This window comes from Eschrichtius robustus, chromosome 7 (genome assembly GCF_028021215.1).
Source record: "Eschrichtius robustus isolate mEscRob2 chromosome 7, mEscRob2.pri, whole genome shotgun sequence".
NCBI classification, from domain to species: domain Eukaryota; kingdom Metazoa; phylum Chordata; class Mammalia; order Artiodactyla; family Eschrichtiidae; genus Eschrichtius; species Eschrichtius robustus.
Genome location: NC_090830.1, coordinates 114,802,358 through 114,822,780, shown reverse-complemented (window position 1 = coordinate 114,822,780; position 20,423 = coordinate 114,802,358).

The following is a 20,423-nucleotide window of genomic DNA, read 5'->3' as shown; positions in this document are numbered from 1 at the left end:
CAAGCAAACTTACAGGACGACGCAAAAGGAAAGGCATGGCCTGCTGTTGTAGTTGACGTCGATATTGTTACAGATCTCATCTCTTTAGACTGAACCCAAGCCAACCCCCAGTTCTGATTTCTAGAACACAGTATATGCTTAGAGAGACTCTTTGTTGCATCCAGCCTCCCTTTTCTTTTCCCATGACTGCTAGTTCTGTGCTTCCCCAACAAAGTTTATACAGAGGGAGCATCTAATTCATCCTTCAATGTTGATGTCTTAATGCACCCTTCCCAGGAGTACAATATTTGCATTTAAAAAGACACCACCAGATGCTTACCAAGTTTAACAAGGGGAAGAGACAACCACGGGAAACTCCAGGCAGCAGTGACAATGAGATCCTAGCAGAGCTGACCTGTCCCCCAGGGGTACCATTGGTGGGTTAAAGCCCAGATAGCAGAGAAGAAAATAGGACTGGGGGGGAAAATGGAAAAGCAAAGAAAAGATGAGGGAAGGGTTAGAGAAGGAGAGAGAGAAGAGGTGCCTGGGTGGTGGTAGTGGGAACACTGGGGAGAAGACAGAAAAAGACAAGACAGATAAGCTTTCAGGTACTGGAGATGGGACATGATTTCCAGGGAGACTGCAGAGGCCAGTGGGCAAACAATGATTCTGGATCCAAGCAGAGCAGAGTTCAAATCCTAGCTCTGCCGTACTCCGTGTGTGACTTTGGGGAAAGTGTGCAACCCCTCTGAGCTTTGGCTTGCCCATCTGTAAGATATCAGTAGTTCCTATCTCAATGAGTTTTTTGAGGATCCCATAGGATAATGTCTGAATAGTGCCTGACATAATAAGCACTTAATAAATTACTATTAGACCCTCTTTACCTCTTTCTAATTCCTCCCTCCATCCCCCCAAAACATATATTCCATCTGCCCGGTGATGATGCCTGGATTTCCCTCAGGAGAAGTCAAAGCTTTTATCCCCCATGGTGAGACTGCAGAATTAGAGAGCAAATAATCTCACGGAAAAGGCCTCAGTGGCTGACCTCAGTGCTGTGACTCTGAACAATGGTATGCAACCCCTCCTCGTTTAAGCTTTTCAGAGTCCTGGGAGGCGGTCAGATCCACGCAATGACAGCTCAGAGAGCTTAAACGCACCCTCCAAAGCTAAGAATAGGGTTGGGTTGGGAGATTTTCTAAGAGCAAGTTTGGATACAGGAGAAGCAAGTTAAGAAGTCTGGGTGGAGAAACCAGGGGGAAGGGCTCCCAGGGTGAGACTAGCCAGAGGGGGCTGCTGCTCAGAGGAAGCAGCCCACCTGGGAGGAGGGAGGGAGGCCCTCAAGGATGGCCCGAGGCCACTTCAGCTGCTGCCAGAGGAGAAGGTGCTGTATGGCGCATGCGCCTGTGGCCCTCCCGCCCCCATACTCAGGGGTCATGACCCTTTCACTCCTCCCCTAGTCAGAATCAGCAGCCGCGCGGCTGGGGGCTCTTAGGAAATTGTTCAAGGGTGGCAGAGAGAGCAAAGCTGGAGCTAAATATAGCCGCAAAACAAACATGTGGTTTACAAGCCAGCACGGGCCTGAGAGAGAGACTGCGTCTGAGGTCTCAGGAACCAGGAACCGGAGCCTCCTGCTGTTATCCGCGCAGGGCGTTCAGGCGCTACTTCGAGAAGCCGAGAAGCCGCGCTGCTCCTGCTTCCGCGGGACCCAGGCTCCCTCCCACCGCAGGATCTTTGCCTGTGCTGTTCCTCCCGTCCCTGCTTGCCTAATTCACTCTCCATCTCCCTCCAGATCCTGGGTCTAGCTTCACCTGCTTCAGGGAGCCTCCCCTGACGTCGAGCCCCCTCCCCTATAATTAGGGTGACCACGGACCCCAGTTCAGGACACTCTCCCAGCCTAATTACTAATAGCACCGCTGTTCACTCTCAGAAGTGTCCCAGTTTGAGCAATAAATTATGTGGTCACCCACCCTACCTATTATATGTTCTCCCAGGACTATACGCCTCTTCTTTAAAGCATTATTACAGTTGAATTTATATTGTGTTTGTATAGAGATTCAATTAATGCCTCTCTCCTCCAGAATACTGTAAACCCCATCAGCAAAGGGATGAGACCTATTTTTTAGTTACACCTTTAATTTTAAGATAATTGTAGATTCCCTTGCAGTTGTAAGAAATAACACAAAGGGGTCCCAGTTCCTCCCAGGGGTAACATCTTACAGAAGCACAATGCAACATCACCAGCATATTGACACTGAAACAGTCAAGCTGCAGAATATTTCCATCACCACAAGGATCCTCATGTTGCCATTTGATAGCCACACCCACTTCCATCCTGTCTCCCAACCTCTCCTTAACCCCTGGCAACCACTAATCTGTTCTTGATTACTATAGCTTTGTCATTTCAAGAATGTTATCTAAATGGAATCAGATTGGGATTGGCTTTTCTCAGCCTAATTCTGTGGAGATTCATCCAGGTTGTTATTTGTATCAATAGTTTATTCTTTTATATTGCTGAGTTATATTCCATGGAATGGATGTATCATAATTTGTTTAACCTATTGAAGGACATCTGAGTTTTCTCCAGGTTTTAGCTATAATGACCAAGCTGCCGTAAACATTCATGTACAGGTTTTTCTGTGAATGTAAGTCTTCTTTTCTCTGGGATAAATGCCTAGAAGTACAATTTCTCAGTCCTATGGTAGTTGCATGTTTAGTTTTTTTTAACAAACTGCCAAATTTTTTTTCCAATTTGGCTGTACTGTTTTACATTCCCACCAGCAATGTCTGAGTGATCCAGTTTCTCTGAATCTTCTCCAGCAATTAGTGTTCTCACTAGTTTTTATTTTAGCCATTCTGGTGGGTGTGTAATGTAATCACATTGTGGCCTTAATTTGCATTTCCCTAATGGTAATGTTGTTGAACATCTTTTCATGTCCTATTTGTCATCTATATAACCACTCAGGTGAAATGCCTCTTCATGTCTTTGGCCCATTTTCTAATTGGATTGGTTTGTTTTTCTGTTGAGTTTTGAGTGTTCTTTATGTATTCTAGATACTAGTCCTTGTTGGATATGTAGTTTGAAAATATTTTCTTCCAATCTATGGCTTGTCTTCTCATCCTCTTAACAAGATCTTTCACAGAGCAGAATTTTTCAATTGTGAAGAAGTTCAATTTATCAATTTTTCTTTTATGGATCATACTTTTGATGTCATTAGCACTTTTTGCCTAGCCTTGGATCTCGAAGATTTTCTATGATTTTTTTCTAAAAGTTTTATAGTTTACATTTTGCATTTAAACCCATGATCCATTTTTTAAATGTATTTTATTCAAGTATAGTTGATTTACAATGTTGTGTTAGTTTCTGCTGTACAGCAAAGTGATTCAGTTATACGTATATATACATTCTTTTTCATATTCTTTTCCATTATGGTTTATCACAGGATATTGAATATAGTTCCCTGTGCTATACAGTAGGACCTTGTTGTTTATCCATTCTATATAAAATAGTTTGCATCTGCTAATCCCAAACTCCCGATCCATCCCTATCCCACTTCCTCTCCCCCTTGACAATCACAAATCTGTTCTCTATGTCTGTGTGTCTGTTTTGTAGATAAGTTCATTTGTGTCATATTTTAGATTCCTCATATAAGTGCCATGATCCATTTTTATTTAATCTTTGTATAACGTATGAGACAAGTTGAGGTTCACTTTTATGGCTATAGATATCCAATTGCTCCAGCATCATTTGTTGAAAAGCTACCTTTCCTCCACTGAATTACTTTTGTACCTCCATCAAAAATAAGTTGGGCATATTTGTGTGGGTCTATGTCTGAGTTCTCTGTTCTATTCAATTGATCAATCAAATGTGCCTATCCCTCTGCCAGTACCACACAGACTTCCTTATTGTAGCTATATATTGTCTTGAAATCAGGTAGACTGATTTCTTCCACTTTATTCCTCTTTTCAAAATTGTTTTAACTATTTTAATATTTTTGATATAAACTTTTGTCTTTTGATATAAATTTTAGAATAATCTTACCTATATTTATAAAAAAAATCTTGCTGGGATTTTGATAGAATTTGTATTGAACATACAGTTGTTCTCAGTTTGGGGAGAACTGACTTCTTTAATATGTTGAGTCTTCCAATTCATGAACACAGTTTGTCTCTTCAATTATTTATATCTCCTTTGATTTCTTTTATCAGCATTCTGTAGTTCTTAGCATATAATTCCAGTACGTTTTGTTAGACTTATGAGTTATTATAAACAGTATTATATGTGTGTGTGTGTGTGTGTGTGTGTGTGTGTATATATATATATATATATATATATATATATATATATATATATATATATATATATATATATATATATATTTGGCTGTGCCATGCAGCTTGCAGGATCTTAGTTCCTGGACCAGGGATTGAGCCCAGGCCATGGCAGTGAAGACACCAAGTCCTAACCACTGGACTGCCAGGGAACTCCCTCAACAGTATTATATTTTCACATTTTAGTGCACATAAGTTCGTTGCTAGCATATAGAAATACAATTAATTTTTGTATCTTTACAAGTAAAGATCCTGTGTCCTTGCTGAACTCACTTATTGCAGGATTATTTTTGTAGATACCTTAGGATTTTCTATGTAAATAATCATGTTGTATGCAAATAGAGACTGTTTTATTTCTTCTTTTCCAGTCCATAATGTCTTTTATTTTCTTTTCTTGACTTATTGCACAGGATTGAACTTCCAGAACTGTGCTACATAAAAATGGTAAGAGTATACATCCTTGCCTTGTTTCTGATCTTAGGGGGAAAGCATTCAGAATTTCACAATTAAGAACAATTTTACCTGTTGGTTTTTTGTAGTGCTCTTTATCAAATAGAGAAAGGTCTCCTCTACTCCTGTTATTCTGAGTATTAAATCACAAATAGGTGTTAAATTTTGTTAAGTGCTTTTTCTGCATTGATACAATCAGTTGATTTTTCCTCTTTAACCTATTGATATTGATTGATATCCTCATATTAAACCAGTCTTACAAGCCTGCAATAATCCCCATTTGATCATAATATATAATTCATTTTGTATATTGCTGAATTGTATTTGCTAATATTTTGTTAAAGATTTTTGTGTCTATATTCATGAATGATATTGGTCTGTGGTTTTCTTTTTTTTTTTTTTCTTTTCAGTACTCCCTGGTTTTGGTATCAGGATAATACTCACTTAATAAAATGAATTGGGAAATGTTCCCTCTTCTTCTATTTTCTGGAAGACATTATGTAGAATTGGTCTTAATTCTTCTTTAAACTTGATAGAATTTTCCAGTGAAATCTTCTGTGCTTGGAAATTTCTTTGGGGGAGTTTTTGAAATTATGAATTTAATTTCTGTAATAGTTATAGAGCTATTAAAATTATCTATTTCATATTGGGTCAGTTGTGGTAGTTGGTGTTTTTCAAAATATCAGTCTATTTTGTCTAGATTGTCAAATTTGTGTGGGTAGAATTGTTAGTAGTATTCCTTTACTATCCTTTGATGTCTGCATAATCAGTAGTGATATTGCTAACTTCTTTTCACTTTGTCAGTCTTGCTAGAAGTTTGTCGATTTTATTGCTCTTTTCAAAGGAACCAGTCTTTGTTTCACCGATTTTCTCTATTTTTTTTTTCTGTTTTCAGTTTAATTGATTTCTGCTATTTTCTTTATTATTTTCTTCCTTCTGCTTGCTTTGGGTTTACCTGCTCTTCTTTTGTCTAGGTTCTTGAGGTGGGAGCTTAAATTATTGACTTGAATCTTTTCCTCTTCTCTAATATATGGATTTAGTGCTATAACTTGCCCTCTCAGCACTAGTTTAACTGTATCCCACAAATTGTGATATATGTTTTATTTTCATTCAGTTCAATATTTTTAAATTTTTCTTGAAACTTCCTCTTTGACCCATGGATTATTTGTTCTTCGTTTTCAGGTATCTGGAGATTTCCTATTATCTTTCTGTTATTGATTTCTAGTGTGATTCCATTGTGCTCTGAGAACACATTCTGTCATTCTGTATGGTTTCAAGTTTTTTAAATGTTGTGGTCTGTTTTATAGTCCAGGATATTGTCTGTCTTATCTATATTCTGTGGTTCTTTGAAAACAAAGTATATTGTAATGTGTTCTATAACTACTAGATCCTGTTGGCTGATGGTGTTGTTGAGTTATTCCATGTCCTTGCTGATTTTCTATCTAGCTGGTCTATCAATTGTCGAGAGAGGGGTCCTGAAGTCTCTAACTATAATTGTGGATTTGTCTATTTCTCCCTTTAGTTCTATCAGGTTTTGCTTCACATATTTTGCAGCTCTGTTGTTTGATGCTTACACATTTAAGACTGCAATATCTTCTTGATAGATTGACCCTTTTGTCATTACATAATGCCTGTCTCTGGTAATTTTCTTTGTTCTGAAGTCTACTTTATTTGCAATTAATACTGCTAGTCTTGCATTCTTTTGATTAATATTTTCATGATATATCTTTTTCTATCCTTTAATGGTTATATTTGAAGTGAGTTTCTTGTAAATAGCATATAGTAGGCTCATGACTGTTAATCCATTCTGCTAAACTCTGTCTTTTATATATTTAGACCATTTACAGTTAATGAAATTAGTTATATGTTAGAATTTAAGCCTGCCATTTTATTTTTTGTTTCTGCTTGATCTCTCTGTTTTTCATTTACCTGTTTGGTTTTTCCTGCTGCCTATGGGTTACTTGAACATTTTTTTAAATTCCAGTTTGATTTTATTTATAGTATTCTTTAGTGTATCTGTATAGCTTTTTTCATGGTTGCTCTAGGTATGGCATTAAATGTACATAACTTATCACAGCTGGCTAGCTTTTCATTTTACCAGTTTGAGTAAGGTATAAAAATCTTATTTCTCTTTATGTCTCTTTACCCTCCCCATTTAAAATTGTCTTAAATATTTTCTATATTTACATTTAGAACCATATCAGGCAGTGTTATAATTTTTGCTTCAACCATTAAACAAAATTTAGAAAACTCAAGAGGAGAAGGAAAGCCTATTTTTTTTACCAGTGTTTTTTCTTACCATGTTCTTTCTTCATTCCTGGTGTTCCAGAGTTCCTTCTTTTATCATTTTCTTTCTTTTTAGAGTACTTCCTGTAGTTATTCATTTAGAGTAGGTTTCCTGGTAACAAATCCTGTTAGTTTTTCTTCATCTGAGAATGACTTCATTTCCCCTTCATTCTTGAAGGATAGTTTCACTGGTTATGGGTTTCTAGGTTGACATTTCTTCACTTTCAGCACTTGAAAAAAATGCCATGTCACTTCTTTCTGACTTCCATGGTTTCTGATGAGAAATCCATTGTCATTTAAATTGTTTTTCCCCTATAGGTAATGTGTCGTTTCTCGCTTGCTGTTTTCAAGATTTTTGTCTTCAATTTTCAGACGTTTGATTGTGATGTGTCTTGCTGTGGATTTCTTTGTGTTTATTTCTGATTGTTCACTCAGCTTCTTGAATATGTAGGTATTTCTTTTGCCAAATTTGAGAAGTTTTCAGCCATTATCTCTGTGAGTAATTTTCTACCCCTGTCTTTTTTTCTCCTCTCCTTCTGTGAATCACAGGACATGAATATTAGATCTTTTTTTATAGTCCCACAAGCCCCTGAGACTCTGTTCATTTTTCTTTCAGTCTGTTTTCTCCCTGCTCTCAGATTGGGTAATTACTATTTTTCTAGCTTTAAGTTCAATGATTCTTTCCTCAGTCCATTCTATTCTGCTGTTGAATTTATCCTTTGAGGTGTTTTTTGTTTTTTCAGCTATTACGTTTTTCAGTTCTAAAATTCCCATTTGTTTCTTCATTACATCTTCTGTTTCCTTGCTGAAACTTTCTGTATTTTATTTCTTTTGAACATGTTTATAATGGCTTGTTGAAGTATTTTTACAATGACTGCTTTACAATCTCTGTCAGATAATTTCAACATCCCTGTCATCTCACTGCTGGCATCTACTGATTATCTTCATACATTCAATTTGAGATTTCCTGGTTCTTAGTGTGACAAGTGTTTTTTTTTTAATTGAAATCTGGATATTATGAACATTATGTTATGAGATTCTGAATCTTATTTGAACCTCTGTTTTAACTGGCTTCTTCTGATACAGCTCTGGCAGGAGAAGGGGAAGGGGTGCCATTTTGTTACTGCCAGGTGGGGGTATGAGTCTACATTCCCTACTTGGCCTCCATTGACATCTGGGGGATGTGGGGCCGGGCAAAGTTTTGAGTTCCCTGTCCCCACCAAACCTCCACTGAGGTTGGTGATTACCAACCAGAGGTGAAAGTCCTGAGTCTCCACTAGTCCTCCTCTGACACCACTCCAGCAGGGAGGGGCAAGGGTGCCTCATTCCTGCTGGGTAGGGGTAGAAGTGGCTTCTACTGACAATACAGGTAGGGATGGGGGGGATCCCCATTACCACCTGGAGCAGGTGAAAGTTTTAGCTTCCTACTTGGCCTTCTCTAACACAACTGCAGCAGGGTCTTGGAGCACCTTGTTACAACCACAAGAGGGTGCAAGTCTAGGCTCCTCAGTCAGCCTTTGCAGTCTGGGTGGAAGTGAAGCCAGTTTTTTCAGTGGTGTTTGGCTAGAGTAGTCATTTTAGACAGTGACTTTTTGTTTCTGATTTATTTTCAACCTGACAGTGGCCCCCAAAGCTTAGTTTCTCAGCCTCCCTCTCAGCCTTTGTGACAAGCCATTGGTAATCTACAAATGGACTGACGGTCAGTGCAGCCAAGGGTCTTTAGAATTCATTGAATCCTGGTGTTCCTTCTTTTGTCCAGCCCTTACATCACCCCTAATTGTTCCATTTGATAGACTCACATATTGGTTTCTTTAAATTCCGCATGTTTGGAGTTGAGCATAATTAGCTCTTACATTCACATGCTGCCCTTTACAAAGTTTTTCCACTGGATCATTATAGGTGGCACAGTTATAATAATACCCATTTTTTCCGTTGATAATAATCGTCATCATAATAACAGTAGCTGCTGCTTATGGGGCATTTATTATATCCAGGCCCTTTTTTTTCAGAGCTTTACCAGCATTTTCTCAATTAATCCTCATGAAAGAACAGGGATATAGGCCCTCTTGCCATCCCCACTTTTCAAATGAGAAAACTGAGGTTTAGAGAGTTAAGTAACTTGCCTACGGTTATAGAGCTCCTAGGTACTGGGGCCAGCATTCCAGCCCAGGCCTGTATGAGGCCCAGCCCTGGGGCTCTTTCCTGAGAAGTGAGGGCCACCTTCTTTAGCAATCACAACCACCACACAAATCAGTGATGTTTGCCCAGAGGGCCCCTTTTCCAGAGGGAAAGCAGTTTAAATCCTGAGCAAACCTGACTTATAGAAATCAAAAATTCTAACAGGCTAACAGGAGGAGGTCTGAGTTCTGCTTAATTGACCCAGTATAATTATTTCCACTGAATTGTTCTACATCTGGGGATGGGTATTTACTAAGCAGACTTGCCCAGCGGTTCCCATCAGCACCTGCTTTAGTCTGGAGGAAGTTAATTGCATGGAAAGTTCTCATCTAAATCACTGAGTTTCTTACTCCCAACAATGCCTGAAACACACACACACACACACACACACACACAGTCCTGTGCCAAAAGGGTTTTGTTAGAAGATAGATTTGTCCTTTAGCTCAGATGCTGCTTCTGAATGATACAGCTCAACCCATTTTGAGGTTCTCAGTGGCACAGTTACTCCAAACAGCCTGCCCAGGGCCCTCTGCATTGCAGGGAGGAGACGGCAATGAGCAATACAATCTCTAGACCACCCAGACCAAAGACACACCCACTTCCCCACCACCAAAAGGCACGAACCAGATATAGTATACAGGGAAAATGTGCTTGGCCAAAGTTGCCTTTCTCCTCTTTGTAAACACAAGAAGATAAATTACAGCTTCTGTTAGTAACAAAATTACTTTAATTAAAATTTAGGGGGTTGGAAAAGCCAATTCTGAATGTCAGATTTCCAGTGATGTTTGTTAAGCCTGGGAGAATAGAAATATAGTCCCATAAATAACTAGCATATTATAACTGGAGCAGTGCGTGTGTTGTAATCACTTAGAGTTGGCATAGCAATTACATGATAACCAGGATTGCATTCTCTGCCCTCCCTTGCCTCTGTCCTCATTTCACACCCAGGTAACAATTACGTGCATAAGACTATGGTGGCTCTCCCACCCCCACCCCCTCCCCCTCCCCATCCGAGTAATAGTCAACCTCCAAGGCCCTTCTCAAACTGTTCCTTCAACCCTCTCCTGAGCACTCTGTCCCACAGAAATCCTCCCATTCTAATCAGCCACTGTACTTGTTTTCTGCACCAGGCATTTTCCTCCTTAATTGGGCTGATTTCAGCTTTGTACCAGTCTGTCATATACAGCCCTCTAATTGTGTCGTGTCTCCCTAACAAGATTATAAGCTCTTGGGAGGCATCGAATGTGTCATATTGAAAGAACAGACATTTAGAGCTGGAGGGATCTCAGAGACTATATTGCAGATGAGAAAACAGGTCACAGAGCTGGTTGGGGGCTGAGCTAGGACTAGAGTTCAATAATTCTAACTCGTACTTCAATGTGGTTCCAACCCTGCACTGGATTGGTGGCAGGTTTTGGATGAATTCCAATCAAGTATCACCTTGGTCAAGTATGAGGGAGAGGGTGTTAGGGAGAACTTTCCTTAGACCGCCATCCTTCACGCTCCATCCCAGGGGGCTTGTCCCATTGAATTGGGTGGGAGAAGGCAGGTTAAGTGGAGAGCTAAGGAGAGACTCCAGTCCAGAACGTGTGCTGTGGCTGACGGACTAGCCAGCCTCTGTCATTTGGGTGGGGGCGGGGGGGGGGTACTCTCTGAAGGACAATAAGAAAGGCCAGGCTGGCCCAGCTTCTGTGTAGCCCTCTGATATGGCAAGAGACAGGGCTTCTATTGAAGAAGCTTCTCCAGCTCCTCCCCCTTCTCCTTTCCCAACCTAGATGTCTTAGCTCAGGTTCCCCAGAAGCAGACTCTGAGTGGTTTTTACAGGTGATGCTCCCAGAGAACTGGGAAAAACAGGAGAAGAAAGGGGAAGAAGCCAAGAAAGGGATCCAGTTCATGAAAAATCCAACAGAGGGTACGTTCACCCTGATCCTGGAGGGATGCTCATGAGTCGAAGTCACCCCTGGGCGTTATCCCAACCAGAGGACAGGGGGCTGGGGCTTCATAGTCCCACCTGCAGTCATTGGCTGAGGACACCCTGGGGGGACATAAGTTCCCAGGCTCTCCTTTCTTCTCCTATGATTGGGCAGAGTGAGCTCCAGGTGCCCAAGGGCAGGTCTTTGAAAAGGAGCCACAGGGACTTCCCTGGTGGTCCAGTGATTAAGAATCTGCCTTCCAATTTGGGGAATGTGGGTTTGATCCCTGGTCAGGGAACTAGGATCCCACATGCCTCGGGGCAACTAAGCCCACGCGCCACAACTCGAGAGCTGCCATGAAAGATCCCGAGTGCCCCGCGTGGCACATCTAAGACCCGACACAGCCAAAAATAAATAAATAAATTTAAAAAAAAAAAAAAAAAAAGAGCCACAGGCACTACTAGGAGCTCAAGGACACTAAAGGGGGGACATAAATGGTAAAAGGGGATCCGAGGCCATCAAAGCAAAGCACCAACGTTGTCAGTAACACTAGGACATTTTTATCTAGTCAACAAGCAGCTTGGAAACTTAACAGACAAGTATCTGTGGCCTTTGTTTTCTGGTTTCATAAAGCGGTGACTAGAGGTGGTAGGAAGTAGACAAGGTTTCCGTTGGGAAAAGACCCTCAGGGCACAATAAAGGAATGTGGTGGTTTAAGGGGGAAGTCATCCTGATCAACACTTTGAAATATTCTCTCACCACACTTAGTACACACAGCAAAGTGGGAATCACTAGGAAGGCTGGCTGACGGACTGCCAGAAGCTTCCCCAGGTGGCATTTACCTTGGTGCCTCAGGGAGTGGTGGAGGATACTATTTAAGAATGCACATTGGAACCCGACCCTATAGCTAACCAACTACAAGTCCCTGGACAAATGACTTAACATCTGTAAGACTCAGTTTCATCATCTGTAAAATGGGGAATTATAAGAACTGTCTCATGGATTTGTTGTGAGGAATAAATGTGTGTGTGTGTGTGTGTGTGTGTGTTTGTGGAGAGAGAGAGAGAGAGAGATGGCAATGCTACTGAATATAGTAAGTGCTTGTGGCAGGTTATATTTTTCCAAAGAAAGCCACAATATTATTTCCCATTGCACACATGCTCTTTAGAACTTTGGCATTTTCTCATCAAAGGGGGAGTCTATTTCCTCTCCCTTTGAATCTGGGTGAGTCTGTGACTCTCTTGTAACAAATAGCAGGCAGTTGGAAGTGACATGACTTCTGAGGCTAGATCAGATCAACTATTCTTCAGTAAACAAAATAAAATAAATTTTTTCAAAAAGTTGATAGAGCTTCCACCTGGTTCACTGAGAACCCTGCTTTTGGAGCACTGGGAATGCCATATTGTGAGGAAGCCCTGAGCAGCTCACAAGGAGAGAACACGTGGAGAGGTCCAGAGTCGACATGAAAAGAGAGAGATGCCAGTCAACCCCCAATTGCTCCAGTCAACCCCCAATTGCTCTGGTCATTGTCCAAATACAGCCCAAGCCAGAACTGTTCAGCTAAATCTTCCCAAATTCCTGATCTAAAGAAACAGTGGGAAACAATAAAATGATTGTTCTTGATTCAAGCCACTAAGTGGTGATTTATTACAACAGGTAACTGAAAAGGTGCTTCATAAATGCTAGGTCTTGACATTGCTAGGATGCCATCCACAGCCTCGCGGGTTCTGAAATGTGGTTTTCTTTTATTCTACTGAAAATGAATCAGTGTCTCGAGGATGGACTCTCAGTAATCGAGGTCACAAAGGACTGATGCGCAGCCCAGAATGCCAATTTACTATCATAACAGAACTGCAAGGGGGCTAAACATTCTGTCCTCAGGCCAGATTATTTCCTTCATGTAAGAAATTTACTTTGGAAAATAGAGTATAATCAGGTTGCCTAGCCAGCGTAAAGTGAGAATAAGGGAAAGTAGTTGTCTGACTCAAATGATTTGATGGTATCAGGTCAAGGGAAGCACATTGTGTTCATCTCCCTGGACCCACCAGCTGCCACAACCCAACAGCCCAGACCTTGGGCCAAGACATCATCTCCTTCAAGCGGCCCTTGGATGGACACTGATGGCATTTGTCCATCTGATTTTCTTTTTTCCACATTCAGTACAGACAATTCCCCTTGTGATTGGTATGGTATTTCTTTAGTCCAGAAGATATTAATGGTGTTCTATGGAAAACTTACATTTCATAATGTTCTATGAAAAATAAAATCATCATATAAGTTCAAAAAATACTAGATTCAGCAAATTTTAAAAGGGTTCATTACTACAGGACTTCTCAGAACATTGACTCTGCAAATCATGATGCAAAGCACCCAGAGGAAGATCTAATAAGACAATGAATTCTCCCACACACACATATCTCCCCCACCCCCAGCTCACAGTTTGTTGAATGCTGTTTTCAAGAGAGTTTCCATCAAATCACATTCTGTACCAGGAATCATTCTGACTACTTAAGTTGTCTTTACATACGACTTTTCTGGCCTGTTAAGTTGATTTTGTAATTTAACTCTCAGAAGATTTACCTCAGTTTCCTTCCGTCCAAGTTCTCTTGGAGGGTATAGGTCTTCCACCCTTCAGGAGTTCTGGATTAGAGGGGTGGGGAAGAGGTCATGCATACTGTAATGTAGATACAGTGCTAGGACAGAGATCCAAAATGTTGTGATGCCTCTGGAAATACCAGAAATGCCTTTTAAAAGGGGCAGCATTTAAGGGGAGCTTTGAAGATAGGAGTCTGACAGGAGTTCTACAAGCAAACTTGAAGAAAAAAAAAAAAGGCACCTCAGGCTAAAGGACCAGGGTAAGAAAGAGGCCTGGAGAGGAGCAGGAAGTTTGGAGGAGAACATGTTGATCGAGGGATGAAGCTGGCAACACAGGAAGAGTCTAGAAATCCATATTAAAGAGACCAGACATTAAATGAAGGTGTAGGGACGCAGAAATAGACTGAGAAAGAGTGAGGGTAGCCAGATTAGCCCCAGGAGCTGGGAAAAGGACTCTGAAGCCAGTGTATGGAATGCATGGAGAAAGCAGAATATGGGAAGGCGCTAAGGAAGTTACTACAATATCCCACAGGAATGTCAGCCGATACTCAGAAATATGTGGTGGCTCCGTCATCTCCTTTATACTCCGTGAAACAGGAGACAGACTATTAGAACAGCTGCTGTAAAGAAAAAAATACGGAGCTCTGTGCTTGGGGCTCTTTGAAAAATCATCACCAGATCATTTCAGGCGTGCAACTTCACACAATGACAAAACAAAGAGAAAGCCCTCCTTGATGATAGCATGGAAGCAAACCACACAAATCCAGCCCTGCAGATAGGAGAATGGGATTCATCACAGCTCTCAACACAGGGAGACATGAGGGTACAGCCAGACATCCCCAAAGCTAATACAGAATGGTTGATGTCTCGTCTCTGAATCAGTACTCTGCTCTGAACTCTCTCCCACATCGTCAGAGGATATTCAGTTCTGTAATCCCATGGGGCTACCTTTTAGTGCTGTTCAGAAGTCCCAGGGTTCTTGTACGTCCTAAACTTTCAAAGGAAAATCCTTGTCTTCAATCCTCACAGTTACAACTAGGTGATCCTGGTTTAAGCTAGTCTGGTCATTTGAGGGGGCAGATTCAAGGCAGAGCCCAGCAGTCTCCCAGCACAGTGAGCAAGGGCACAGTATTCAAACTCCCAAGCATCTGCAAGCCACCTCACAGCAGTCCCAAAGCGGGGAGTTAGTCTCTTCCCCTCACAGGACCCACAAAAGCCAGTTGTCACATAAGCTTGAAGAATCTCAACTCTACTTCCCCTCCAGCTGCCTCTGCCTCTCCCCTCCGAAAGCCCTGATCCAGTCTGAGTCAGAAACTTAAATACCTAAGAGGTCCAGCAGATGATGCAAATGAGTGGTACCTGCCAGGTGGAAGATGATAAAATGGCAACTGACTGTCAAGTCTGGGTGAGGAAGACAAGAGGGAGTGGTAGGGACTGTGGCTAACCACCCTTGCCTTCTAAAGGGGACAGGATCATTGCTGGCCCTTAAAATGCAGAGCCAATATTGACTGGGCACGCAATTTTCTGGGAAAAGCTTGAAATCTGGGTTTATAGATAGAACCTCTCCATTTAAAAATTTTAACAACTATCAGACTTAAAATTCTGTATTGATACTGCTCAGGTCATAACAGACACATCTCTTCACTGGCTTCAGCCCTGGGCCAATTGTGTGAGGCACAACTGGTCTCAGAAAGCCTGAGCTTTCGAAAACAAAGGAAAAGTCTGCTGCAGTCTCGCAGCACAAAAGCTCCTGAGGCAAAGGAACTCAGATTTTTGTCTATGTTTTATGTTCTTGGGTAGTTTCTTGGAAGCTATGTTGGGGGTTATAACTACAATATAAAGCACAAACTGAAATCTCAGTAAGGAACTCTGCCACAACTGTGTTACAGAGCAGCCTGGGGTCTGGAAGAGTGTCTACAGGGGCCATAATGGCCCAAGGCTTCCTGAAGGAGCAAGGACTATGGGCAGGGCTGATATTCAGTTAGGACACACTAGTTTGGTTGTGCCAGCTGTTAAAATACTGAAAGACAGGATTCTATCACTGGCTAAACTCTTGCTATCTGATGCCCAGAAGCCAAAAATATTTAGACAATTCAGTACTCCCTCATTATCTGAACTCAGTATCTAAACTCACACTATCCTAACTTGGTACCCACACTAAGTACTCAGAGCTGCAGCCTCATTTTCTTGGGCTTACAGACAAGAGGACTATGCCCACACATGGCGGATGGAAAAGAATGCAGGGTCTAGTGATACCACTGAGCAGCTCTCCCATAGGGTAGCCCTAGGTAGGTGAGGGGCCAACCAATGAAATCTTCCACAGAATGATGGAAGCGTCAGCTACTGTGATCTGCCCTCGAGTTTACTGAGAACAACTCCTGGTCCCTCCAAATATGACCCTGCTAATGGTCTTCTTTTGGTCTCATGCCATGCCTGGGGCTCAGGAGCCTTTTGTAAGGCAGTCTGTGGTTTCGACAGTCCAGATACACCACACGGCAGGCAGCAATCCTAGGAAACAGCAAGCGGGACCCATCTGATCTGGGGACCATTGACAACACTCTCTTCTCTTTCTCCCCCTACATTTCCAGTGTGAAGGAGAATCTCCACCTTCCCCACTGCTTCTCCAAGATTTTGTCTACACCAGTGAATCACCTCATTTTCTATAAGCAATTTCCTTTGTAAAACCCCTACTTCCTCCTACTCTTCGGTCCTCAATGTCCATGGTTGTCCCCTCTCCAGAATCAGAAAATATGAGTTTCCCTTTCCTCTAAGCAGAAAGGCTTCAAATCCTCTTACTAAGGCAAAGAAGTGAATCAAGAATAAAGCTGTTACTTTTCCACATGAAAACAGCCTCAATCTTCATATCTATCTTGCTCCAGGTCATATGTCACTCATTTGTCCCTTTGGTCTCAGATATATTTCTCTCCTTTGCCCTGAAAACTACATTTCCCAGACTTCTTTGCTAGCTGCCTTCTGCTTTAGCCAATGAGAGACAATGTTGGGAGATTGGTGGGCAGATGAGAGGGAGAAGTCAGGGTATTTCTTCCCCCTTCATTCTGCTTTGATTGACATCTCCTCTGTGGTCCCAGGTCATGTCAGGCAGTCTATTGTAGATTCAGATCCTACTGAGTAGTTCTAACTCCAGTTCTCTGGCTCTGGTCATATCATGTCCTCCATTTATTCCCTATACCTTAGAGTTTGTAGAGGTTTCCTGCTTTCCTGATTAACCCTGTTAATCTCTGGGTTGCCTCATGGTTCTGTTTCACTCTTCAGCTCTCCCAACACCTTTGTAATCAATTCTTCATATTAAATTCCTTCTATTGGACTACCTAGTATGTACTCTGTTTCTGTAACTGGACACTGGCTGTCTCAGATAACCTCATCATTAGAGCACCAGCCTTTATACTCCTATTCTTGGTTGCACCATAGAGGGTAGTATCAAACCACAGAGAACTGGGCAACAATGCATTAATATATTGTCCTTGAGACCCCAGCTCTCTACCAAGGCCACCACAAGCTAGGGAGCCTATCTTTTCTAATGTATATAGTAGTCCTGTTGTAACAAATTTTCTTTTAGTTAAAAGTGAGAAATCTTCTTTTGTTTAAATGGCAGGTGATAGGAAGTGTTGCATTTGCTTCCAGGAAAGTCATAAAATGAAAAATGAACCCATATATTCTGGGGGAAAAAAATGGTCAAATACTAAAAAAAAAAAAAAAAAAAAAATAGGTCAAACACTAAAATGCAATTCAAATCCTTTATCATTCATGAATGTATAGGTTGACCTAAAGGTCTTAATCCTGAGATATTCCTCCGCTTGGAGACTAAAACTAATCTTTTTTTCAGACTAAGTTTTTTGTTGTTATTTCTCTTTGTCATATACAATCACTGGCAGAAAAAAAATGAGACTAATTAGCTGCTTCAAAAAGTATCTAATTGAAAAACTTGTCATGATTATGTGTTATTTTTACCTACCCATCAACCTTCCCTAATTCTTCTGATAATGATACTCAGGCTTTCCTCTGGAGGAAGTGCCAGCACCTCACTCTCCCACTGCCCTTCCTGTAGAGCTGATTATACCCCAAGTACTTTGGGGAGTCACCAATCAGCACTGGTCAGGCCAATCAGCATCAATTCTCATGGCATGGTGATTGATTGGCTCACAAATGGGCCCATGACCTAATCCAAGCCAATAAGGTCAAACAGAGCTAACCCTGGGACTTTTACTTGAGCAATCAAGCAAGAAGAATTTTCTTTTTCTTATAGCTTAGAGCTGTGAAGATGCAAGCCTGGAGTTCCCACTTGGAGGGAGACTCCCTCTGAGTAAAATCAGAGAGAAATGCACCGAAGAGAAATGGAGAGAGAGAATCCAGGTCCTGATGGCATAACTTGCATCTCTTTATACAGCTATCTGAAGTTCATCTGCTGTTGAAATATATATATATATATATATATATATATATATATATATATATATATATATATATATTTTTTTTTTTTTTTTAATCTGTTTTTGTTTTTAAAATTCTGATGTCATTTATCGGCACAAAAATTATTCAGATACGACATGGTGTCTAGACATGGCTACAATTTATGCTTTGTGCATTTTGTTAAATATTTCTTTTGCTCATAACTCCCAACATGTCCTAGACCTTCCTCTCTGTGTTTAGCACCTCCATGACGGCATTTCTGTATTCCAAGAGCATAAACATAGAGCATTGCTGTAAACACAGAACATTCAGATCTCACCGAAAACATCCCATATGTGTGTGTGTGTGTGTGTGTGTGTGTGTGTGTGTGTGTTTGGTTTAAGAAAGTTTGCGTTGGGTTTCTATCCCTTGTAGCCAAAAGAGTTCTGACTAATATACCTATAACAAGTAAGACGTTATGTTGGGCACTGTGGAGGATCTCAAGATGAGCAAGCTCTAAGGTAGCTGAGAGAGGAAAGAGATGGTTCCATTACTTGAAGCCGATGATATAATGGGAACAGGAGATAGAAAGCACAACTACTCTACTTCTATTTTGCCTCCATCATTTCAGGAAAAATAATCATCATATGAAGGGTGTAGAACAAATGTTTACTCAGGGCTTGGAAATCTGACATAAATGAGGAGACAGAAGAAAGCTCTTCACTGCCTTGAATGAGTCCAAATTGCTTGTCCCAACTGAGCCACACTGAAGTGTACTTACAGGACTTAAAGATGAGAATGCCAAGCCACAGGGGATACTCTTTGAAGGACTGTGGGGAATTCAAAAATAGTCTGGATTGTTTTTAATGTATTTTATTATTTACAGTCCAGTGAGTTGTATTTAATCCTTGGGAAATTAAGCAGTTGTTTTTGAACACAGTAGAAAAATGTTTTCATTTCTTAAATTAAATGTTCTTTAAAGGAACTAATTAGTCCCATTTTTTTTTCTGCCAGCAATTGTAGATGACAAAGAGAAACAACAATGACAAAAAATTTAGTCTGAAAAAAAAATTTTTAACCTCCAAATTGAGGGATATGTCAAGATTAAGACCTTTAAGTCCAACCTATACATTCAGGAATGATAAGGAATTTGATTTGGATAGTATTTGACCAATTTCTTTTCCTCCAGAACAATAGCATGAGTTCAAAAAGAACAAAGTATACCAAACCACTCCAATCTCCTTTCATTAATAAAATTATAAGGTGAGCATAAAAGGGAGTGTGACAGACGTAATGTATCCAAATGGTAAAGAGATTGGCAGTCTTTTTTCTTGTTTTTGAAAATTCTTATTTTCAAATGAAGAAACAAGACACAGGATAGTACAGCTAAGATGATTAATTGATCAGAACTAAAGAGTGTTTGATCAATGGAGTAATGAAACCTGGAGGGTGGTTTCCAAGGGAATGCTATAAGGCTCTATCCTACTTAAAATGATTTATCAGTGATTTTGATGCTTATTGATTTTGAAATCATATAAACCTGGGAGAGACTGGTTGATGAAATCAGGACTTAAAAGATCATTACAGGCTATAATAATTTATCTTAAAAGCAACAAGGTGATTTTTAATAAAAATGTAAAGTCCTACATTTAGGTTAGGAAATAAAAAAACAATTACACATGTACAGAAAGGAGAAGACCTGGCTTAACTGCATCTCATTCAAAAAAGACGAGGTGTTTCACCTGACCACACAGTACAATATGATGTCATCACTATGGATGATAATGTAGAAAGATATTTCCTGACGTGGGGAAAATGCATGTAACATGTTCTTAAGTGGATAAAAACCAATTTATAAGACACACACGTGAACACAGTTATTAATAGAAAAAAGATTCAAAAGGTGGCAGTGGTTAACTCTCAGTTGGTGATAATACAGGTAACCTTACTTTCTTCTTTGTGTGGTTTCTCTTTTGCACATTTGCTGAAATTACTTTTTATAATAAAAATTTCATTTTATCTCGATACAGATCAAAAGTGTGACATGGCTGATAAAAACAGCACAAATGCAGTTTTAGGCTGCATTCGTAGAATTATATTTTCTAGAAAAGAGACACTGATCAATTCACCATGGGACAGCCATATCTGGGATAATGGTGCCATGTCTTAGGGATATTCTGACAATTTGGACTGTATATCAGTGTTAGGAAGGATGTGCATGATCTGAAGATTAAAGAAATTGGTGTTTATGGCCTGAAAAGAAACAAATAGAAACACATTTGCTTT